General features: G+C 40.6%; 1 protein-coding gene across 1 annotated transcript in view; it reads right to left on the bottom strand.

Moving 5' to 3' along the window:
- The window catches only part of ITGA4 (integrin subunit alpha 4), a 222425-nt gene that overhangs the window by 35388 nt on the left and 167835 nt on the right, over positions 1-19202 (bottom strand). The window lies entirely within an intron of this gene.

Raw genomic sequence — 19202 nt, 5'->3', positions numbered from 1 at the left:
GCACGATGGATGTCAGCCCCCAAATGTCTGCTAATAATGTATGTGGCTTCAGCTACAAACAGTATACGCCGTTGAGCCAATCCCGGCGAGTGATGTATTCTATTAATGAATACAGAGCCTGCTTGGATTGTAGTAACAACCTCTGCCAATCCGAGAGCAGGCTACATAGAGTAGCCTGCTCGGATTGGATTTGAGAGAGGCAAGGGCTGATGATGCTACAGCCTCTGCCAATCCAAGCAGGCATTGTATTCATTAAAATAATACACCGCTCACCATACTTCCCTGGGTAAATCCATTCACTGATCCTCTACTACTATACATCCTGCTGTTTGCCTTTGAGGTCCCAGGCACCCAAGAGGGACAGGTAAATCTGGGACATATGACGGAGGGTTATTAAATGCATTTTGCTGGACAATTCCCATAGAATGTAACCCAAAAGTGGCATAAGTTTGGTTAGTGAAAAATTCTCCTTTCCAGAGTTGTGGCATTCAATAGATCGCTGTTTGTGTTATTATTGTTTGATTTACTTTATGACATATCACAGCATGGCGGATGAGTAGTTGGCATTCTTGCTTTGTTTTTTAATGGTTCTAATGTTTTTTTTAAATGGTGTTGCCTCAGAAGGGGGGTAGTCTAATACTAATAATAATAATTATCTATCTATTATTAACTAATAATAATAATAATCTTATACCGCAAGCATTGCCCAAAACCTATGTTTTCACTTGAAAAATAGGGGGTCGTCTTATACGCCCAGTCGCGTTATACGCCAGCAAATACGGTAATTGTCATAAAGTTCGTTATTGAATTAAGTGCAAAAATCAATCATATAAAGTCCATAAAGTGCTGAAAAATTTCTCAGTGCTTGCTGTAAACTACAAATTGCAAACGTGCTCTAAAAGTGCCTGTGAGGTCATGCAGCCTCCTACCGGACCAAAATGATCTCAGATTCTAGAGATCATTAAAGCTGGCACATTATCCAGGGAGCCGATGCTCACAGCCTCAGATTGCCGTTCAGGTCTATGGCGCCTGAAGATAAGGCCCGACAGCCCAGTGTCCGGCATCTACTTAGCCTCTAAGCACACTTCACAGATAAATTCCAACATATATAGTAAGCATAAAGAAGAGGCTCTCATAGCACACGACTAAAAATATAAATTTATTAAAGTAGTATTGCACTTACATGAACTGCGGATATATAAAGCATTTAGCTAGACAGCTTGTAAAAGAACCTCAGCCACAGTTTTATTCAAGTAGCTTCATCGTGATGATGTCACAAACCCAACTCCACCCAAGGGAGGTCATTAATAAATAGATCATTTTAGTTGAGGGTTATGAGATCCTTTTCTTTATGCTTACTATTTTGAGTGTTGGAATTTATCGGGAAGTGTGGATAGAGGCTAAGCAGACACCAGAAACTGGTCTGTCTGTCTTACCAACTTTATTGATCTCTATAATCTGAGATCATTTTCGTCCAGTAAGAGGCCGCATTACCACACGGGCACCTTTGGAGCATGTTTGAAATTTATTGTTTACAGTGAACACTGAGCACTTTTTTCAGCACTTCCTTATGGACTTTATATGGTTGATTTTTGCATTTAAGCAATAAAGAACCTTATCATAATTATATTCATTCATAAGTAAATGGACTTTATTTTTTCCATGACTTGTGAATAAGTTTTAACCATTTATTGTTCACCTATGATTCACACTTTCTATTAGTGGAATATATTTAATGTAGAGTAACTTGATTCATTATTTATACTGTAGATGTGAATTTTCTTTCTATATCAAGTACTTAATTGCACAAAGGTGTTATTCTATTATGATCATTATTTAAGGAGACAGCGCACTTTTTTTTGCTGGTATATTTGTGGTCACTTTAAACCTGGTATTAAAATGTATTTGAGTGCAGCAGCTCCAAATTTTGTGTCACCAAACAGCAGATTTAGCTTTTAATTTACGTATATTATTTACAACAGGCTTAGTATCAGGAAGTGATTTGATTTAATCTAGACTTGGAGAGTAGTTGAGGCCACATGTACAGTCTTGATGTAGGAACCATTGAGTTAAACAGGGACGCAGATCAATTTACAGCATAACCAAATCCTCGAATAAAATTGTAATGTAATGTAATATATTGCAGCTTACCAGTCCTTTAATGTTGCAGCTGCATTCATTTTCTTATTTTTTTGAGACTAAGAAAATTTTCAGCAAGTACGTAAAATACCTAGTGAGCGTGCCAGAATTGCAGTATCCTTTTCACTTTCTGCATGCTCTACAGAAAGCACAAACAACCTTCTATTCTTCTATAAACTACTTATCTAACCCATCTCCCATGTAATAGAGATGAATGCAGAAACATGTTTGAAGTCCAGCCTGGTTGGCAACCATGGCTCACTCTATAGATGCACTGGATGAGTGAGCATAGCCAGCTCAGTACAGTATCAAATTTTCATACTTGCCAACAGTCCCGGATTTGGTGGGACAGTCCTTATTTTTGAGTCCTGAGCTTTGCCCCAAGATCACAGCATCAAATCATGATGCCTGAGACTGTCACTATCTCTGTCCTCTTACAGTGTGTACAATTTAATTGGATAATTTACATATGAATGCCACAATATGTACATATGAATTTGAATGTAAATATTGTGCCATGTATATGTAAATTATTGTGCCATGTATATGTAAATTATTGTGCCATTTATATGTAAATTACACACTCATTCGTATGCTGATTCCCACCCCTGCAGTTCCTGCCCACCATCATCTCCTGAATGCAGCCCATATGGATATATACAGTCAGCAGCAGGGTTTGGAGTCCTGCCTGCCACTGCCACCACCATAAATGCTACAAGGTAAAGCAGTTAAAGGGTGCTGCAGCACTGCAGCAGAGGAAAGGGGGGTTTAACCATTTGGGGGCACAGGTGAGCACAGGGGTTGAAGTGCAAAGGTCAGCTGAAGGGGGTATGTAGATGTAAGCCGAGGGGGAGGCTTTGGGGTGCAGAAGTGAATAGGGAGATTAAGGATACAAAAGATGAGCTGAGAGGGGGTGTATAAGGATGCAGAGATTAGCAGGGCAAGGGGTCAGTGTAAATACCTCTGTTTACTAGGCTTGTGCAATTCGTTTCGTAACGAATCGAAATTCGGCCGAATTTTGCATCTTTCGGGCATTCGGATGCATCCGAATGTCCGAATAAAAAAATAACAAATTACAACGAATACAAAAGAAATATAACAAATGAATTCGAATGAATTCGACATGATTCGAAATTATTTCAACCGCATTCGAAATTATTTCAACATGATTCGACATTATTTCAACTGCATTCGAAATGGTTTCAACATGATTCGACATTATTTCAACCGCATTCGAAAATATTTTGTGACCCGACTTTAGGGCCATGTATCTCGGGGTCACTTGGTTGTAGTGCTAGTACTATTGTGTTTGCATACCAAATTTGGGGTTTCTAGCTATAAGTGACCCTGAGATATGTGGCCCCAAAATCGGGTCGCAAAATGTTATTAGTTATTAGAGCAGAGAATGACATTTTGCGACCTGATTTTGGGGCCACATATCTCGGGGTCACTTATAGCTAGAAACCCCAAATTTGGTATGCAAACAAAATAGCACTAGCACTACAACATATCCATTTGGAGTTTCTAGCACCAAGTGACCCCGAGATACATGGCCCTAAAGTCGGGTCACAAAATATTTTCGAATGTGGTTGAAATAATGTCGAATCATGTTGAAATAATTTCGAATGCTGTTGAAATCATTTCGAATCCGGTAGAAATATTTTCGAATTTGGTTGAAATAATTTCGAATGTGGCTGATTTTTCGAATTCGGTAGAAAACTAAACGAAATCCGAAAATGAATTTAAGGAAGTTAACGAATATAACTAAACGAAATTAATGAATTAACGAATTAAAACTAAACGAAACTAAACAAATTTTTTCCTTTTGCACATGTCTACTGTTTACACATGTGGCAGCTCTTGCCAGCTCTCTGGAAGCATTCCATGGTGGGTCGCTTCTCAGAGGGCAGTTGACAGGTGGCTTAGAGGTGCCTGTTAAACCCTGAAAAACTGCATCACCGTAGCACAAATGTTTGATTTGCAGGTGGTTCCAGCTATCACTGCTTCAGCCAATCAGGTCCTGCAATGCACTGTTCAGTGCCACAATGCATTGTGGTTGGATTGGGGGGGGGGGGACAAATGGTGGAATGACCCGTTTGTTTGGATGCTCGCCGAACATCCGAACAATGAAAGTTCAGCCCGAACTTACACTCGGGCCAAACCATTCGCCCATCCCTAATTCTTAGCTATATTTCTGTCCTTATTATGATAAATCTATAATAGAGTATTTTAAAATTAAATGTAAATTGTTCACTAGGTTTTGGATATTCGTCTTGTAGAACTACGGCCATTTTAAATAAATTCCCTACCCCTAATTAAAGTACAATCTCTGCCTAAATTAGCCTGCTGGATGCACAGCATAAAAGGTGTCCCTGGAAGTGTTTTTTTTATTTTATTTTAAGACAGCTTATTTGCTCATACTTTTATTTAGTCCTGGAAACGTTATTTAACTTAATGTTGGCAACTATGAATTTTAGTTTTTGGCTTTAGATACACTTTAAAGGACTAACACAGGTGCTTGATGCCTCCATGTCACTGTTGTTACCTTATCAATATTCCAGACCTGATAAGGTTCACTTTAAAGAGGAAGTAAACCCTGATGAGTTTACTTCCTCTTTTTTTCCCTGCAAAGGTAAAGCATAATGGACTACTATGCATCGCATAGTAGCCCATTATGTGTCACTTACCTGACACAGGAGCCAGCGAAGTCACCGCTGTCCCCTGTAGTCCGCCGCATCCATCTTGCTGGTGGCGTCTCGCAGCTCCACCGCTGTCATTCGGTGAAGCCGCGATGACGTCACTCCCGCGCATGCGCACGGGAGTCGACAAATGCGGCAGCTCCATTCTTGGAACTGCCGCGTTCAGTGCGCCTGCGCGCCGCTGTCTACGGCGCATGCGCCGTAGACAGCGGTGCCCGTTTTCGGGCAAATATAGGTTTAGGAGATATTGCTTGGACCTACAGGTAAGCCTTAATCTAGGCTTACCTGTAGGTCAAAGTGGTTTGTAAGGGTTTACAACCACTTTAAGGGATGTAGTAAGAGGAAATCTACTTTGCACTCTGCATAAGCCTAGTACACAAGGGCCGAATGTCAGGTGATATTTGCCGGTTCAATGGAAACTGGCTGACATTCGGCCCCTGTGTATGGTAGCTGGTCTGACATAAGCCAGCTGTTTGGCCAATGAAGGGTTATGACCAAAATAGGTCTACCGAACGGCTCCCATTCACTGTTCTCAGAAAATAGCTTAGAGCACTGACCGGAGTGTTCTGGTGGGGGGCCGCCCTGCTGTCAAAACACAATAGTGTAGCAGGGGAGATCGGATTGTTAGTGCAGCGTTAGTTTATTAAAACAGCAGATTGTTAGTACAGCAGCAGTGTTTAATTGCATATGTGACACAGCTTAAGGTTTTGGAATAGATTTAAATTACACTCCGTCAGCTTTTTTTTCTTTAACCTCCCTAGCGGTATTCCCGCGTGTGACACTGGGTTAATTTTCATTACCAAAAGCAGTAACCCTGAGCCACACTCAGGATTGCATTGCAGTATCCTGATAAAGGTTACTTACCTTGTCCCCAGGATCCTGTGATGTCCTCCCGCTGTATACTCCGCCGGATCCTCTGCCCGATGTGTTACTATTTTGGGCTCCGTTCCCCGTGAGCGCCGTGATGCATTAGGGCGGAGCCCGGCGCCAAATTAAAAAAAGTGCAAAACACATACACACACATAATACACTGTCGATTACATTACTGTATCAAAACATTTAACATCAGTTTTGTCCCTAATGCTTTGTCCAGTGCCCTGTCTGCACTTTTATAATATATATACTGTTCTTTCTGCCTGGAAACTTGAGAATGTCCATGGCAATCAAAAAGTGTCCCTCTACGTCAAAAGCGGTTTTACACCAGCTGGAAAAACAGTGATAGTGAATTACAATCACTTGCAGAATTGAGCAATAGTGATTCGTGGGGAAATACGTCATCAGACACTGAAAGTGACGACATGGATAATTCAGCGAATTTCTGTGTTTTTGCTTTGATTACATTATTGAATAAAATGTATTATTATTATTTTGTTATTTTTTATAATTATTTATAGTTATTTATTATATTATGATTTAGTGTTTCAAATGTTATCATACCCGGGATGTCTACTAGACTCATGTTTGGGCAGATTTAAGTGAGTTATTCCTAAGAATTACAGGCCTACAATATAAGACGCCAAATTTCCTTGCAAAACAATGTACCGCTTTGAGATTCAAAAATCAGATATAATCATACTGCCAGGGAGGTTAATATTATAGGTCTTTTGTGTATCTAATGCTTCTCTGGATATACAGTACAATCTTGTTTTTTATATTTTCTTATTAATAAATAAATTAATTAAAAAAAAAATTTGTTTTATTATTTTGTAAAAATTCTACCTTTAATTTGGGAGTGGAATACACCAGTTACATTTGGCATCTCCAGGCCAAACATAACAGCTGTAGAATGAAACAAAGCCTGGTAAAGCTGTGCCATCCTGTCCATATGTTTTATTCATTTTAGGAAAAGGAACACAGTGCTACCAGTTCCATACTTCCCCATGAGAATTATATGGCTCCTCGTCTTTTAAACAGTAGCCCCATGACAATACAGTGTGGAGACCTGCTGCTGGTATATACACAGATTTTCCATGTAAGCGATTTGATGGGCACCATACAATATTGCTCATGAACTATGGTTACAAGACATTTTTAATAATGTAGTACAACAGAGCATTGAGAACAATTGCAGTAAGCACAGTAACCAATCAAAATTTGGATTGATTCACCCCACCTCATATCAATATCAAAGTATAACTTTTTTATACCAATCTCTCCAGAAACCAACTTAAAGTGGTTCTATAGACTTTTTTACAACTTTTACCTACAGGTAAGCCTATAATAAGGCTTACTTGTAGGTAAAAAAAATATCTCCTAAACCTGTACGGTTTAGGAGATATTCCCCTCGCAATGCGCTGCTGACTGCAGCGGTGCATGAGCACAGGGGATTCTCGGCTGAAAGTCCGGCAGGTGCCGGACCCTGCTGGAAAGAAATCTCCCGTGCGCAGTGACGATATCGGAAGTGACGACATCACGGCTCTGGCCACTCACAGCGCCGGAGCCACAATACCCGGTAGACATGCCGAGGCAACATGTCAGCTCCCTCGGCGTGGATCCGGCGAGATGTCGGGGCCTCGTTCTAAGGTAAGTATTTCATAATGAGCTAGTATGCGGTGCATACTAGCTCATTATGCCTTTTCCCTTGCAGGTCAGAAAAAAAAAACCTTAGCGGGTTTACTACCGCTTTAAACTTACAATGTGTTAGCCCACACAAATTCTGAATATTGAGCAATCTGTTTTTACTATGCATAGTCATTTATATGAGTAGATGTCATACATTCTATATGGATCCTGTCAAACATAGCCAGTGACCCATGTACTGTGTGTCAATGGACAGTGGGGAAGAGCCAGCAGCAACAGCGGGGGACCCCAGAAGAAGAGGACCTGGGTAGCTCTGTGCAAAACCATTGGAAACAGCAGGTAAGTTTAACATATTCATTATTTTTTAAAAAATCACTTTAGAATCACTTTAACCACTTGCTGACCGTGTCACATACATTTACTGCGGCACAATGGCACCACTGCGCAAAATCCCATACCTGTATGGGGCACGCCCTGCGTGTACATGCTCGCGACCATCGGATTAGTTTCAGAAACAATCAATATTCAGGTCCAGGCAAAGATTTATGGCCTGGATCTGCTGATTGGTTCTGGCAAATTAAATCCTTCCCCTGCCTGTAAGTGTAAACACAGGCAGGGGAAGTGATGTCATCCCCCCTTGTGGAATTCTTTTTGTTCCAGAGAGAGGAGAGAGAACATCTCACAGTAAGTTGCACCAACACTACACTAACAAGTTAACCCCTTCACTCCCTGTCATAGTGTCACCCAGTACAGTTGTCAGATTTTTCACTGATCACTGTACTGGTGTCATTTGTGACACTAATCAGCGTTTGGGGAGTTAGTGGTAGGCCCAGGTAGCTTTAAGGTACCCCCTAATAAAGGTTTAATCCCTTGATCACCCTGTCACCAGTGATCACTGTATTAGTGTTACAGCTGATGCTGGTTAGTTATTGTTTATAGCATCAGGGTACCTCCCCGCATATTACCTAAATAAAGGTTTAACCCCCTGTTCACCCGGCAGGTGATATCAGTTAGGTTTTAGCATAATTTAGGGTCTGCATCGCCCCAGGCAGCGTCAGATTAGTGCCAGCAGCGCTAACACCCATGCATGCACCATACACATCCCTTAGTAGTATAGTGTCTGAACGGATCAATATCGGATCAGATTAGATCTATACTAGCATCCTCAGTAGTTTAAGATTCCCAAAAATGAAGTGTTAGCAGGATCAGCCCAGATACCTGCTAGTACCTGCGTTTAGCACCTCTGCCCAGCCCACCCAAGTGCAGTATCAATCGATCACTGTCACTTACAAAACACTAAACACATAGCTGCAGCATTCGCAAGGTCATACCTGATCCCTGCAAATGCTAACAGTTTTTTTGGTAGCATTTGAATCAGTCGCTGACAGTCAGGTGCTCTATTTTTTAAAAACTATGCAATCGAAAGTACATTAGTGAAGAGGCCTACACGTTTCTGAGCATGACAGATGAGAGTGAAGAGGAAGTCACCCATCTGTCAGATTCAGGCTCAGAATACAATCCCGTAGACAGCAGCGGCACCCTGAAAGATAGCTCTGAAGATGGAGTAGTGGTCCCTGCCAAGGTTAGGCGTACCCAACCCCGTTTGTCTGATGTTGTTGAGGTGCAAGAACCGCAGGGCTCTCGTACAGAGCAGAGAGCCAGTACTAGTGTCGCTCATCCTTCTGGTGAACTGGCAAGCACCAGTGGCCTAGTACATCCTGGTCATACATCCAGCACTGCAGTTTGTGACGTGGAGAGTCCCATAAGTCCAGATCAAGCTGGTGAGGTGGCTAGCACAAGTAGTGTCCCACTGCCACCAAGAAGACAAAGACAAGCCCGTCGCATCTATAGTGTCCTTTATGCTGCATTTGCCAATCCGAGTTGGGAGCCCGCCACTTCTGCAGCACCCGTACTTCCCCCATTCACTGGCCAACCTAGAATTCAGGTGGAAACAGTTGATTTTACGTCACTTGATTTTTATTTGCTGTTTTTGACAGAAGATCTCTATAGATCTATCCAGCTGCCCCTTGCCAGAGATTGGAGACCTATTGCGGTCTCCGAATTTAAGACCTTCCTGGGCCTATCCCTCCTCATGGGCATAACTAAAAAAAGTGAGTTGCGGTCATATTGGTCCACTGACCCAATTCACCATATGCCCGTTTTCTCTGTTTGCATGACCAGGACACGATACAAGCAGATCTTGTGGTTCATGCATTTAAATGACACTGAACTCTGTTGTCCTCAGGGGGACCCTGAATACGATTGGTTGTACAAAATTCGACCTCTCGTAAGCCACTTCAACCAACAGTTTGCAGCCTTGTTTACGCCCGATAAAGTTGTCTGCGTTGATGAGTCCCTGATTAAGTTTTCTGGCCGCTTGTCATTCAAACAGTATCTTCCCAGCAAGCGTACCAGATATGGGGTCAAGATGTATAAGCTCTGTGACAGGTCAACAGGCTATACATATAGTTTTATGGTTTACGAGGGAAGAGAGGTAGAGCCAGAGAACTGCCCATAGGGAACGCTGGTAAGTTTGTGTGGGACTTGGTGTTACCCTTATTCGGAAAGGGTTACCACTTGTATGTGGACAATTATTACACAAGCGTGCCACTTTTTAGTCAGTTGTCCGATCATGGAATTGGTGCATGTGGCACTGTGCTATCTTAGGCTGGGGGAGAGAGCCTAACAAGAATTTTTTCGATCTGTTCTCCCTTCACACAGACACGACGGTCCACATTCAAATGGCGACTGGTGTTGTGGAGAAACCCCTCTGTGTCCATGAATACAACTTTAATATGGGAGGGTTGGACCTTAACGACCAGTAATTAATTGCCCGTAAGACCAGACGCTGGTACAAAAAAGTGTCTGCATACTTATTTCAATTGGTTCTGCGGAATACTTAAATTCCAGGAAGAGATTATCACAGGCCTTCTGTTTCCAGACAGTGCTGTGGCCCAACTTCCCACTGTAAATGTAGTGAGCCGGCTGCATGGGAGGTATTTTCCGTATGTCCTCCCTGGTACCCCTACCAATCAGTCACCCCAAAGAAGATGTCATGTCTGTAGCAAGTGCAAATTTAGGTGTGATACCCGCTATTGTTGTCCCTCCTGTCCTGACCAACCTGGTCTCTGCATCAGTGAATGTTTTGAACGCTACCACACACTAGTGGAGTATTAGCGCAGGGTACAGCTCTGCACAGGCTAGGACACACTTTCACAGGGTCTCCAAAGATGTCATCGCACTTTTAGGGACCCAAACCTGATATCGTTACAGTTACAAATAAAAGTGTATAAAAAAAAATATATAAAATAAAAAAGCCAAAAATAGTTGTCATTTTATTCTCTCTCTATTGTTCTCTCTCTATTGTTCTGCTCTATTTTACTGTGTTTTTTAACTAAAATGTTTTATTTTTTACTATGTTTTATCATGTTTGCTTTTCAGGTATGTAATTCTTTTATACTTTACTGTTTACAGTGTTTTATTGTTAACCATTATTTTATTTTTGCTCGGGCTGGTGGAGGAGTTGGCACCCCGAAAGGCGCAGAGGACTCTGATTTCTCTGGCGTTATTTTATGCACGTAAAGCTATCCTGTTATGTTGGAAGAAACCTGCACCTCCTACGGTTTCTTACTGGAAGGGTTTAATTAATAAAGCTTTGCCGTTATACAAAGCCACCTATCTCAGTAGAGGGTGTCCTACTAAGTTTGAGAGGGTGTGGAGGTGCTGGCTTGATGCTGCAGATACTGTGAATTAATTGTTAGACGGGAGGTGCACTCCTTGAGAGGTGGGGGAGGGGCGGGGCGGGTGCTGCTATATTTAGGTTGGTCTACATCCCCATCTCGGGTATTTAAATCATCAGTAACGGTATGAGTCATTTATGTTGTATGGGAGATACGGTTGGTGTTCATAAAATGAGCTAAGAAGTTGAGCGGAGGGCTGCACAAGGAGGAGTTTGTTGGGTGGGGGGGGGAGGGTTGGGGTTTTGTTTTGGGGACCTTTGTGTACGTTTGTATGTTATATGTATGTTGAAAAATCTTCAATAAACATAAATTTAAAAAAAAAAAACATTATTTTATTTCTAGGTACGCCATTCAGCTGCAGCACTGCTTTATTTATCTTGACAGCAACAGCGCTCGCTCTCACGAATACATAAATCAGCGACTCCAACGCTGCAGGAGGTGATTTCACTACTACAGAGAGCATATCTGCCAAAGCATGGGGCAGGGGTAGAGGGGAGATTTGCGCCTAACATTAGGGGCGGATTGCCCCCATGCTTCGGCATATATGTTTTACTCTTTGTTTGTCACAGATTGTTGTTTTATTGAGTTAATGTTTTATTGTTACCATTGTTTGCTTTTCAGGTATGCCATTCAGCTTCAGCACTGATTTATTTATTTTGATAAATCTCACAAAACGTAAATCGGCGACTCCAGCGCTATAGGAGCTGATTTCACCACCACAGTTAAAAAAAAAACGGTGTATGCCCATCATTCGAAGTGGGTGTATGCAGTGCGGTAATCTAATGGTGGGCATACCCACCAATCAATCTCTTTTTTAGTTCAGCCCAGAGGCTGCATGAAAAAAAAGAACATTACAATATATGCCCAACAAGGACCAGCAGCGTACTGGTCTGTTGCTGGACTTTGAGTCGTTATACCAGAATGATGCCTGCAGGTTTAGGTATCATCTTGGTATTGTTTGTTTCAGCTAGAGGCCAACTTTCTTTTTTTTTTCAATTTATTTATTCTTCCTTTTTTATGACAAAAAAATTACCAATTTTTCCGTAATTAAAATTTAATTCCTGTATATACAGCCAAAAAATAATAAATCATTACATTCAATTCCATCTGCTCCTGTCCATTTCTGTAATGATATCCAATGGAAATAGATAGAAAAAAAGAGCCAAGAAGGAAGAAAAAGATGAATGGTGAACTTCCCCTCTAAATTCAATTTTCAGTGTTGTTACTCCGTGTTGAATCGGGGGGGTTGACGCTTTTCCCAGATCCGGCTCAGATGCAACCACTACCCCCTAATATCCCAACTACGGCTCCTATTTGTAGTTCATTTTCCCTCCTTTCTTTACCCCACCCCCACCCCTCCCCCCAAAAAAGGGGAGGAACCACAACCTAAAGGGTTGAAAAACCCCACTCTTATTAAATCATAATACTTTCCTCTCCCCCCACAAATCCCCTCCTCCGCTCTAAATAGTATCAGTTTGCTTTTTTCCTTTCTCTGAAGAGATAAAATGGTTCCATGGTGTCCAAGTAAATTTCTCTTTTTTTTCTGGTTGTCCAAACTAGGTCTTCCATCCTGTTTGCTTTCTCTACTTTATAGAGCCACATACTCACAGTAGGGGGCTGTGTCTTTTTCCACTTAAGCAGGATGCATGCTTTGGCTGCATTCAGTACCTGACACAAGATAGAATTCCTATATGAATCCCTAACAAGTGTAAAAGAAATAAGGCTGGATCTTCCCATATTTCCAGGTCACAAAATTTTTCTTCCCGACCTCCCTCTGGAATATCTTAATTCTGAGTCAGGACCAGAAAACATATAGCAAGGTCCCCTGTTCTGTCTGGCATCGCCAGCAGCTATATGATATGTTTGGAAAACATTTTCGAACTATATCTGGGGATCTATACCATTGTGAAATAATCCCCCCCCGCTGTCTTCCATGGTTTTCTTGGGCTTACCTGTCCCACCGAGGAACCTAAGAATGCAGCCACCAGCTGACCATAGAGCTGATCAAAGACCAGAACAGCTCCAATCATTTCTATGGCCTAAGAAACCGGAAGCCACAAGCATTTCATGACTTTGGTTTTAGTCAGATATAAACAGTGCCATTGGGAAAGCATCTTATCACATCGATCTTGGTGTGGTCACATGCTTTGAGGGCAGAGGAGAGATCTAGAGTCTAAGCCCTTGTACACACGGTCGGACATTCCGACAACCAAATCTGACGGATTTTGTCCGAAACTGTTGCATACACACGGTCGGACAAAGTTGTCGGAAAATCCGATCGTTCAGAACGTGGTGACGTTATTTCGTTACGACGGGACTACGTTCAGGCTAGTAGCCAATAGCTTTGGTCTAGGAATTTGATCTGAGCATGCGTGGCACTTTGTCCGATCGGAATTCTCTACACGCAATCGGACAAAGTCCGATCGGATCATGTTGTCGGAATATTTTATAGCCAAGCTGGAAAACTTGGTCCGCCGGATATTCCGACGGAAACAGTCAGATGGAGCCCACACACGGTTGGATTATCCGACAACATGGTCCGATCGGACATTTTCCGTCAGAATGTCCGACCGTGTGTACAAGGGCTAATAGACCCCAATTTAAAAAAAAAAGAGTACCTGTCATTACCTATTTCTATCATAGGGGATATTTTCATTACCTGTGATAACAATAAAAATGAAAGGAACATAAAAATAAAATAAAAAAGCAAAATAAATAATAAAATAAATAAAAGCACCCTGCCACCCGTGCTTGCGCGCAATGGTGAATGCAAGCGTCGGTCTTGTGTCATATGTAAACAGCAATTGCACAATGCATGTGAGGTATCACCGCGAATGCTAGATCGAGTGCAGTTTTTAGCAGTAGACCTCCTCTGTAAATCTAAAGTGGTAACCTGTAAAGGCTTTTAAAAATGTATGTAGTTTGTCGCTGCTGTACGGTTGTGCGCAGTTTTAAAGCATGTTGTGTTTGGTACCTATGTACTCGGCATAAGATCATCTTTTATATTTTATCAAACATTTGGGCAATATAGTGTGTTTTAGTGCATTAAAATTAAAAAAATTGTGTTTGAAAAATCGCTGCGCAAATACTGTGTGAAAAAAAAAAAAAGTTGCAACAGCCACCATTTTAATCTTTAGGGCCTTTGCTTTAATATATATATATATATATATATATATATATATATATATATATATATATATATATATATATAATGTTTGGGGGTTCAAAGTAATTTTCTAGCAAAAGAAAAGTATTTTTTTCATGTAAACAAAAAGTGTCAGAAAGGGCTTTGTCTTCAAGTGGTTAGAAGAGTAGGTGATGTGTGGCATAAGCTTCTAATGTTGTGCATAAAGTACCAGCATTCTAATGTTGTGCATAAAGTAAGGCATATGTTGAATTACACCCCAAAATACATTCTACTGCTCCTCCTGGATACGAGGATAACAACATGTGTGGGGCTTTTTGGGAGCCTAGCCGTGTACAGGACCCCTGAAAACCAATCACTACCTTCAGGATTTCTAAGGGTGTAAAATGGTGATTTCCCTTCTCGCTACCTATCACAGTTACAGAGGCCCTGACATTTCCAGATAGCACAAAACCACCCCATTTTGGAAAGAGGACAACCCAAGGTATTTGCTAAGAGGCATGGTGAGTATTTTGCAGCTCTCATTTGTTTTTGAAAATTAAGGAATAAAAGGAACATTTTGTTTTCTTTTTTCAATTTTTAAAACTTTGTAACAAAAAGCAAGATTTCCAAAATGCTCAACATGCCTCTCAGAAAATAGCTTGGGGTGTCCTCTTTCCAAAATGGGGTCATTGGGGGGGGGGGGGGCTGTGCTGTCTGGGCATTTCATGGCCTCAGAAACTGTGATAAATAGTGAGGAGTGAAATCAAGAATTTATGCCCTTAGAAAGCCTGAAGACGGTGATTGGATTTCGGGTTCCTATACACGGCTAGACTGCCAAAAAGTCCCATACATGTGAAATCCCTGTGTTCAGGAGAAGCAGCAGAATGTATTTTGGGGTGTCATTTCACATATGCTCATGGCATGTTTGAGCAATATATATTTTAGTGACAACTTTGTGAAAAAAAAAAATATATAGATAAATATATATATATATATATATATATATATATATATATATATATATATATATATATATTGTCATTTTCCTGAAACTTGTGACGAAATATAAAATATAATTTACGCCCTTAGAAAGCCTGAAGATGGTGCTTGGTTTTCAGGGTCCTGTACGTGGCTAGACTGCCAAAAAGTCCCACACATGTGGTATCCCTGTATTTGGGAGAATGTATTTTGGGGTGTAATTTCACATATGCCTATGTCTTATATAGGCACATATGATGATATAATTTCAGTGACAACTTTGTGTAATTTATTTTTTTTTGTCATTTTTCAATCGCTTATGACAAAAAATAAAATATTTAATGTGCTCAACATGCCTCTCAGCAAATTCCTTGGGGTGTCTACTTTCCAAAATGGGGTCATTGGGGGGGGGGGGGGTTGTACTGCCCTGCCGTTTTAGCACCTCAAGAAATTAGATAGGTAGTCATAAACTAAAAGCTGCATAAATTCCAGAAAATGTACCCTAGTTTGTAGACGCTATAACTTTTGCGCAAACCAATAAATATATGCTTATTGAATTCTTGTTTACCCGAGACATGTGACTGAATACATTTTGGCTCAAATGTACAACTAAAATTTAGTTTATTGTATTTTGTTTATAACTAAAAATTAAAAAATATTTTTTTTTCCAAAATGTTTATGTCTTTTTTCAATTATATTGCAAAAAATAAAAACCGCAGAGATGATCAAATACCACCAAAAGAAAGCTCTGTGGCAAAAAAAAGGACACACATTTTGTTTGGGTACAGCCTTGCATGACAGCACAATTACCAGTTAAATTAGTGCAGTGCCAAATTGGAAAAAGTCAGGAAGGAGGTAAAACCTTCTGGGGCTGAAGTGGTTAACAATCCAACCTCTTATTTTACGTGTCAAGCATTTACTATGCAAACTACATATATTGTATATATGGATGGATTATAAATAATGATTTTTGATATTAGGGGTTCTAGTGGCATGATATCTTCAAATTTATTCTCAGCCATGCTGAACCCTTCTTGTTATTGTTGCACTGTCCATTCGTTACTTATACTCATGGAATAGAGTTAAAACATTTTGAGGTTGATTTACTAAAGGCATTGCACCCGCAAATGCACTTCAAGTGGACTGTAAGTGCAGTTGTGCTAGATCTGAGGGGAAACTCTGCTGATTTCTATCATCTAATCATGTGAAAGGAAAAATTCAGATTTTTTCATTTCCCTTTCATGTTCCTTTCGGATCTAGAGCAAATGCACTTGAAGTGCACTTGCAGGTACTACTCTTGCAGTGCACAGACTATTTGCCTTTAATAAATCAACCCCACTTTAACCATTCAACTACAGTTCTGTATAGTGCAACTATATTTCTCTGTATTTTACTAAATCTAAAGTAGTTAGATAACATATGTGGTCTTAAAATTCAGTATGATCACATAAAATAAATTACATGACCCATTTGTATAGGTAACTGCTCTATGCAGCTCTGTCCACCCATATGAACACTACCAAAGTAAAAGGTCACTCACCAAAAAAAACTGATCAATTTACATTGCTTGGTGAAACACGATGGCAGTTAGTTTATGTTTCTGCTGATAAACTCACAAGCAAGAAGAATATACACAATGGAGAAGGGATTAGATGGAGCTTCTGTATTCTGTAGAAGGATGAACTTGCATTTTTAGTAGGGGACTACATAAAATTAGAAAACCCCTTTAGACTAATGAACTCTGTTCAGATGAGTGAAGATGATTGAATTGCTGAAATAATGAATTATTTAGTATGGGAAGAGTTCATTGTGTCACATTTTTACTTATCAAAATAAGGAAATCCTGAGTGTGTTTATCTTTACCCAGTATCAACTGCTGTTCTGCCGCTCTTTTTGACCCTTCCTGATAAACATTTTCGTTCTCTGAATCTGGGGCATTTCATTTTAGACTGGGACTTCTCATATTCTTCTCATCCTTTACTATTAAAAACAGGATATATTAAACCCCATCTGAACTCAAACTTCATCTAAATTTGATTCTTTCGGTGACTCAAGAGTGGGGGTTGCACAGAGCCTCTACATGTCTTAAAGCCTCTACTTCTAAAAGCCAGAACTCCACCTTGGATATTACACCAAGCTCCTTCTATGCCAAGGCTTCCAGCCATCTCACAGTTGTCATTCATAACCATACACATCAGTATTGTAGTGTAACATGTTTTAAATTATCATTTAATTTATGCTGTGCTTCTTGCAGTGTCAGTGAATTTGGATATCACAGCTTTCATTCCTGAACAATGAGTCGTAGGGGCCCCCCGACAAAGCCTAAAGGCTCTTCTAACAGTTTGCCTGCAGGTAAATTATATAATAAGTTGAATGGCACTCTATAATTATATATATATTCAAAGTCCAAAAAACTGACAACACAGCTAATGTGAACTCAATCATTTATAGTGAGGGGGCTGGGTTATCCACCACTTCAGATCATTGGCCTTTGTGACTCAGCTGACCAGGAGTAAAGGCATAAGGGCTTATGCACACAAGTGTAATTAAGGACAAAATGTTTTTTTTCGTGGAGAGGGATTGCAACAACTGTTAGGATTTCATTGCTGTCTGTGCCCCCATTAGGAAAATCCACCTTCTTTATTTGTCCTGTTTACTGTTATTATCCATAATGAAACTAAAAGAAAATACAAAATGTTGGGGTGACACAAGAACAGGAATAGAGGGGAAATCTTCCAATGGTGTCATTAGTTCTGTTGTTCATGGTGATTCCCCCGGGATTGTCTCACTTTGGAAGCATATCCTCTTATTCCTGTTTTGGCTATGGGACAGGAGGTGAAAGGAAATCTTCCCTATGGTACACACATGGCAAAAAAATCTGAGAGGTGTTATAACCCTTCCTTACTTTATCCAAAATTAAAAAAAAAACCTTTATTTATACTTTAAAGGGGACCTTCACCCTCCTGAGGATGATCCTGCCTCTCCACCCCTCCTCCTTTCCTCTGCTGGAATAGGGTTTAATTTTTTTTTCCTTTTGTCTAAGTCTTTTTTTAAGTTTTTTATAAGTTAAGTTTGCCCCGCCTCCCTATGAACGTCACTCGTCTTAGGCGAATGAGACACACATTGCCCACTGTAACTCCCGGGATATGTACATCACATATCCCAGAAGGCATAGCTTTCAATTCAAGAACAGGAGGAGGGGCAGGCCTACCGGCGCATCATCGAATGCCCACCCACTGAACCCGGAAAAGCTGGCGGGCCTCTCAGTGACTTCAGAAAAAACAAGGTGGCACGGAACCGAGCTGTGGCCGGGTCAAGGCTGGATCTAATGGATGAGTGAGTATTTGAAATGTCCAGATACCACCATCAGGTAAGCGAGACAAAAAAAAAATTTGGAGGCCAGCCGGAGTTCCTCTTAAAATACTAATTCAAACACAGAATCTTGCTGCGTGAAGCTTGCAGAAGGATACAGTGTATAAAAAAATGAGTGTAATAGCATATTGTAAAGTACGCACAATTATATGGATACAACGGTTAGAAACATATGTGTGTAAACCAAATCATTTGTTCTAGGCATTAGAATGAATGTGGGCATGTATGTGTGTAAAAAATGAAACATTTTCTTCCATTAACACAGGAGGACTATGACGTTTCAGTTTTATGCCTCTGAAAGATGCTATAGTAAAATGAGCTAGATGGCCCCATGTGCATGTGCATATTGGATTTAATGGAGCTGCATTCACATATGAAAACAAAAAACACCATTTTGATCTAAATTCAATTTTTTTGTCTTCTGTGTCAAGAGGCCTAAGCCCTTGTACACACGGTCGGAGAATCTGTCGGAATGAGTCTTATCGGACCGTGTCGTCAGATAATCCGACTGTGTGTGGTATGCATCGGACTGATTCCGTCCGAATCTCCGTCCGACCCAATTTTCCAACATGTTGGAAATATTTCCCGACCAACTGGGCCGGACGGACCTAATCCGATCATGTGTAG

This window comes from Lithobates pipiens, unplaced genomic scaffold, assembly GCF_037356315.1.
Source record: "Lithobates pipiens isolate NorthernLeopardFrog02 unplaced genomic scaffold, aLitPip1_a1.2 Scaffold_22, whole genome shotgun sequence".
Classification (NCBI taxonomy): domain Eukaryota; kingdom Metazoa; phylum Chordata; class Amphibia; order Anura; family Ranidae; genus Lithobates; species Lithobates pipiens.
This window is presented reverse-complemented; position numbering and strand designations above follow the sequence as displayed.